Raw genomic sequence first — 6,981 nt, 5'->3', positions numbered from 1 at the left:
GACACAACTAGCCCACACGATAAAATATAAATATAATATGCACACACGTTCCGCTTGCGACAGCCAAGCTGATTCAGTTCAAATGAGTGTCAACAGGGGAAGAAAATGCATTTATGAGCAAAGTCAACAGGAAAGTTTCGAGTGCGTTTCAATTCTATGACATCACATTTTGCGTTTCTCCTCCTGCCGACGTCTGGGAAGCCCGGCTTTCTGAGGCATATCGCTACGTCACGGAACAAGGGCGTGCACGGAAACGCACAGGGGGCGTGGTCAACGGACACGCATAGTCAGTAACTCAGAGTGGGTGTGGCCTAAACAGCATAAGACTCGTGATTGGCTACTGTGCCAGTTACTACCATACCAAGTTAGGTTGATCTGCAGAGGGGGGGCGCGATGGTGCTCCACCTTTTTCTCCTCTTCTAGGGGAATTCTTGTCACGTTAGTTGTTTGTTTTGTTCGGAGTACTAGGGAATTACTCGGGGAAATTTTTTAAAGTAACGAAAGTGTCGAAGGCAGTGATTTACGATAAAAGGTTTCTGGGACTACATACCTGCAGTTTTCCTTCTAAGAAATAGCTTCTTAATAAGACCATGGTTACCTTTTGTAAACCCATTCACCATACATATATATCAGGAGCTATGTTAGAAAGCTAACCAACTCTCACTTCCACTTTTAAACGGTGATCGTTTAAGGAGAAAAGCAGATAAAAAACTATTTCCGATTTGTCCTTTGTTTTTCCTTGGACTAATCAAGTTTAAAGAGCTTCGTTTTTGCATGACCAGTAAATAGTGTTATCAGGCACCAATAATTGCTGATCATTTACATTCAGGCCAATAACTTTTATTTGTCAGGCTCACTCTGTTCCTCAGGTTTTGACAGAAAATCACACATTGGACTTCAGTTCTGTTGGGATTCCTCCCTCTCCTCCAGGAGGACTGGAACTGCAGCTGTGGGAATTTGGGGATTAGATTCGTTCTTTTGGGGACAAATGGTTAACTCCAGAGTTTCCTGCGGTGCATCTCTGTCTCGGTTTCTCCCTGCTAGCAACGGGAGCGCAGCCTGTCCTCTCTGGGCGTGCTGGCGTGCTTGTGTCCAGCAGTTCTGGACACCCTGTGGTCACTGAGCCTCTCTCTGCGTAGCACGCTTCCTGCATTTGCCCAGTTTCTGTTTCCATTCTCAGTCTAGGGACTATTTTTCATTAGGGTTTTACATTTTGAAAAGGAAATGAAGTCTGTTCCAAACTGTGACTCTGTCTTCTTCCAAAAATCAGGTGTGTGCTTTATGAACATTCACTGAGATGTGCCGTGCTAAGGATGAAATGTAGTTCAGCTTGATAAAGTGCAGAATAAACCAGGAAACCATGGTCAAATTAAGGAAAATGTTCCACTATTCAAAGGTAAAACCATAAACTGCGAAATCTATAGTGCACAATACCCATTGGAACTGTCATAGTGTGAATTCTCCTTTAGGAGAGCAGTAGCTGTGGCAGACAGCTTGTCCTTGCTGGAAGCGACTCTAAGTACTGTACTTGCAAATAAATGACCCTTTCCTTCAATACATTTACAAAAATCAAGTTAGGAGAGAACTAAAAAAAAAATGCTAACCTGTAACCGATCCAATAATTTCGTGATTCTCCCGCCACCATGGCAAGGAGTGCATTCGACTGAGAAACGTCATGTAAAATCTACCAGGTGGTCAAAGGAAAAGAACAGGTGTCTCGCAATGACAGGTAGTTAAAATTGCCTGCTGCGTAGGACGTCCGTGTACGTCTTCCCACCTTCTTCCTTCCTGATAAACGGGGAAAACACAAGATGAATTGACAGAGCAAGCAGTTACGATCCCAGCTAGGTGTTATGGAAACAGTTATGCTCGATTACCATTTGATATTTTAAATAAGATATTCCAAAATTCTGTATGGCAGCATCAGTTTTTATTTTTGCTTTTCTCCCCATTTCTTTACTGTATTCTGCTGTGGGGATCTGGGCTCAAACTTAAACCTTTGGGATTATCGCTCCGGTTTCAGATTTCCTACTCTGGCTCACTGTGGATTCCAGAATGAAATCTGAAATACTCTTGCTCACCTTTCGTGGGTTTAACAGTTCGTCTGCGGACTACATCAGTGAACCGCTGCCTCCTTGCACACCTACACAAAAGAGCGTTTTGTTCTCTTTTGAATCAGCGTTCTGTCAGTTCCCAGCAGGGAACCAGGCTGACCAGCTTTTCTACCCTGTTGTTCTGCCCCTGTGGAATGATCAGTCAGCACCTTCACATCCTGCCTGGATACTTCCTTTTATACTGCAGCTTTGAATTTGGTGTAGTTTTCTGCATTAAACTGTGCACACTTATGTCCATCTTTGTTTTATCGTGAAGTGCCCCGAGATGATGTGTCATGAAAGGTGCTATATAAATTAAAGATTATTATTAACCGCATCGTTTTGGAGATTTTGTGGAAGGAAGAGTGAGGCAGCGTGGCAGGACAGAGTCAGTGGAGTTTTACTCAAAACTGGGCAAACGTCACCTTTTTATTAAAAGGACACAATCAATATTTGTAACGGGATTGGGGAGGGAACGCTGAAATGGATCAATTGTTTTTTTTTTAAAAATGCAGGATAATTATAAATAGTTGTATTTGTTCCTTAACCTCCCTACAAGAGACAGATTGAGAACATGCAATCGCAATTTCTTTTTCTCGTATACAATCAGCAGATAGCAAATATCAGGTTTAATACAGTTACCATTTCAATAAATTATAAATATTGTACAAACACTGAAGCAAGTTTTCTAACATTCCCAAAGAAAACAAAACAGCATCAAAAAAGAAAAGTCATTCATATTTTTTCTTCATTTAAATAAATTCATTATTTTTTGTATTTATATATATTTATATATATATACGATTGGTTACACTCTCAGTACTTTACACCATAAATTATACAAAGTCACAGGTAGTAAAACATAAATGAGATCTCTTGTAAAACATTGTCCCAGGGCAGGGGGACGAAAGGGCTGGAGAGTCATCCTGGACTTCAAACCAGTGCAGCTGTTGACACCATTTGTGAGATGTGTTGCACAAACAGCGCAGCAACACAAAGAGGCGCTAAATCTTTCAAAAATGAAACCACTGGCTCATGCTGCTGAGCGAGGATCAGTTTAGAAAGGTGCTTGAGTCTGTTGCAACAAGAGCAACAGAAAACATAAGGAACAGGCTGAGAAACCCACACAGAGGTTCACCACAGGGAAGCGGCAGTAGATATAATGAAGGTACCTACGTACTGCATACAGGTGGATGTCTTTAGAGAATGGAATAACATGTTCAGATAAGCCAATGTCTGGATAACCACATACAAGGTGTAAGTAAACTAACACAAAGTAGGGATTAACTATTCCCTGTTTTAAGGGGTGTGGAAGGTTCCAGTCCAGTGAATCTTATCGGTCATCCTAAATCTGTTACTACAGATTGGGATCCACTTGCTGTTGCTCTATTAAGCATTTGACAGCGACGGTCCTCAATCATCGTTGGCACGTCATCTTGAAGTCATTTCAAAATTACATGGACAAAAATCAGAATGCTCTACAAACCCCTTGATCAAGTCTTCTGACTTTTGTCCAGATGATGTTAAAATCACTTCAACTTTAAATTAATGAATCGGCTGCCCGACCAATGAACCGTTCCGTGGCTATTGTGAGAACAGTTTAACAGTCACCTAAATAACCCACTAGACTGGAGCTCTCCGGGACCAGGAGGGGACACTTTCCATGAGATGTTCCTGCACTTTTGGAAACAGCAGAGCAATTGCCCCGTTTGATTCTGATCACGTCCAAGTCTTAAACGCGTCCCTACGTTCCCCATCCATCGCGCTACCTCTCCCCTGGGTGTGTCCACACGTTCCCCTGCGGTAGGTGATCCCAGGGCTCTTGCGTTTGTGAGGGCCGTCTGTCCGATGAGCACGTTAATAAAGGCTCTGATGCCGCTCAGTAGAGAAGGGTGCACATCTCATCAAAGGGTGTGTGAGACAGCTGGCCTGGTCTATGCCAGGGAGTTCACCCAGCCCTGTGGGTAGCTGAATAGTGTTTTTCTCAAGTGTGCAAATGTACATCAGCAGGCAAAGTCTGTTGGCAGTGGCTTTGCAGAGACAAAGCTAAATATTCAGTAGTTTATATAAGAGTCAGTAGACAATAGGCAGGCTCTGAGCTGTAAACCACAAGGGGATTATCAAAGCTTTTTTTTGTTCCAATGTGGGCTTTGCCATGATAAAAAAAATACCACCCATTAGATCAACAGAACCAGTGATAAACAGCACACAAAATATGCTTATTCCAAGTTAACTCTGTCGTTTATAGCCAGTTCTGTCTTAGAAAATGTGAAAACAATGGTGCTAGTAAAGCCTTGAAAATTCACCTTTCTTAAATCGGGCACAATGAGTTTGCCTTTCTCCATAGATTAATACGTATACGATGTAGAATAAAGTTAATATGTACCTGTTCAAAGGAATACAATCAATTGAGATCATTTGTATCTAATAATGTGAGAATAGGTCTTGGACCCCATCGATATCTCAGCGGTGCACTGTTCTCAAAGCTCTTGTTTCACCTGAAAATGTCAAGGCTTGGCCAAATACCCTCTTGTGCACCTCAAGACGGCTGACTGATCCCGTTTTGATCTTATTCCAATGGACCTAAAGCTCTAGCTCATCAGATAGCTGTATTATGAGAACGGCAATCGTCAAACAGTGTGCTGGGTATTGTCCTGGTACACAGAGCAGTTGGCAAAACAGAACGACTGAAGTATGGCACTGTGGCATCATTGGCACTACAGACTCATAAATATTACAGGCCTAGTGGTGCCTGCAGAGCAGAAATCCCAAACCATATTGCCACCCACCTGACTGCAACAAACTCGATGTTATAAGGCCAGGCCCAGGGGGACTGCAGCAGTGAGACCGAGAGGGGCAAGGACAGGAATTTTAATGCGTTGTAACTGTCTGACTAGCTCCAGACAGGCTCCAGCTGAATAACTAAACACCTAAATGGCCAATAGTTAAATAAAAATGTCCTGTTCAAGCGACATACACTCACAAACAAGACAGTGGAAGGAACCTCTTGTCTATCCAACCACCAGTTGTTCTGATGAATCCAATGAGTTTGGCAGTAGTGGTAGCTGTTTCACAGCTACGACCCCTGAGCCCAGAAGGGGAGAAAGAGGAAGTTCAGAGGCTCCCCTGACATGCCCAGACGTCGGGTCTGTCAGGACTTGACGAGCAACAAGCTCTGGAGCGACATAGAGGAGGTAAAGCACTGACTGGAGGAGAGGCCGGTCCCTCAGTGATGTCGCCATGATTCTGCAGGCACGTGGGAAGGCTCAAAGGCCAGTGTTTCTGTGACTGACCAGCCCCAGCCCTTGCCCCAGGAGATGCTGAGCCAATTGTGCAGTGTTGCTTGGGAAGTCCAGGCTACTGTCAGCTAGAAACAATACCCAGGCTTTAATGCACATAAACAGAAATTCCCACCACGGATTTACTATAGTATTTGGTCCAGGAGGCTGTGTGAGCTTTGCCTGATTGTGAGTTGCAGTGAGGTAGGAGCAGCTAGGTGGTCTGTATTTATGCCCTGCTCTCTTTGACACAGTCCAGTAAGGATCCCCCATTTCTGAGCCTGAAGCACTCAAAACAGATTGCACTTGCAGCCTAACAGGACCTGCACTACGATTCATAGCTCCAGAGTGTCGAAGTGGAGAACAGACACATCTGCTCTCCTGTGTGAAACAGGAGCAACACAAGGATACACTTCCTGAAGGCCAGTTCATTTACACCCTTCTAATCTAATCAAGATGGACCGTCTTAAGAAGTGATTTTCTTTGTTGTTTCTCTGAGTGTGTCAGGAGCACGTCTGAAAGATGCAACAGCAGGGACCAGGAGCCTGGTCACTGTCTGCAGTCCAACAGGAAGCCAGTGTGATTACGAGAAAGGCCTCCCTCTGTGAAAATACAGCCTTGAAACCTGGTGACAGTTCAAGAATATGTGGGCTTCTAATGCAATTTTACTTTAATATAACTTGTTTTAAAAAGGGCAAAAGCATTATAAAAAAGCACTATAAAAAACATTTTTCTAAAAGGGTTGCATTCCTAAACTAAAACTAGGACACAGGAGCACCATATTTAGTAAAGAGTTTTAGAATCCTGTATCAGTACAGTTCAGTGAAGCTCAGCTCGATCTCTGTCTTGGTAAAGACACTGAATTCGTCAATAAAAACCATCAGATCAGGTAATCTGAATGTTTAAGAAAAGGATGCAAGGCATTCTGGATTAAATACTGTATTTTCCCCACTTTATGGACTTAATGAAGACTTGGATTTTTAAAAAAGTTTTCATGTAAAGGATCTGTGGTTATTTAGCTGTTTTATTCTTTTGTTACGTTATAACCACATTGTATGGTAACTGGTCCAAGTTGCCTGTGTTTGGGCTGGTCAGGGGAAAGTGTGCTCAGAAAGGCAGTTGATCACAGAGGTCTCCAATGGACAGCAACTGCAGTGTTGTGTAAAATTTTGCAATGGGCTGATGAAGGTGCCTCTGTGACTCTTCTGTCTCTCCTCATGGACAGAGAGTTTAGCCCTGTAGGCGGCCTACTGTGAGCATGTTTCTGTGCTCCTGGAGCCTTCTTGGCCACTTACTAATGGTGTGCGGACATCTGGCTGAGTGATGATAGCAACCTGCGTCTAGGACCTTGTAGAGCAGTAACGTTTCTTACTTTGCTTTCTCAGGACCACTTTCCTCTGCACATCACTGCTGTTGCAGAGTGGGCTCAGACTGATCTCCGGTGCAGGTACTCAGACGTGCTCAGACACACACAGTGAGACAAACAATTTCAGCTTCTCTCAGTTGGTAGACTCAGTAAAATGCCCTTGTCGTAGGAGGGCAGACATTCAGAGGACAGTAATACTTGGGATAGTGGAGGTTTGTCACCATTGCAGAGATCTGAAATTACC

The sequence above is a fragment of the Atractosteus spatula genome, chromosome 26 (assembly GCF_055471065.1).
Source record: "Atractosteus spatula isolate fAtrSpa1 chromosome 26, fAtrSpa1.hap1, whole genome shotgun sequence".
NCBI lineage: Eukaryota > Metazoa > Chordata > Actinopteri > Semionotiformes > Lepisosteidae > Atractosteus > Atractosteus spatula.
The sequence above is the reverse complement of the archived record's forward strand: the minus strand, read 5'-3'. Positions refer to the sequence as shown.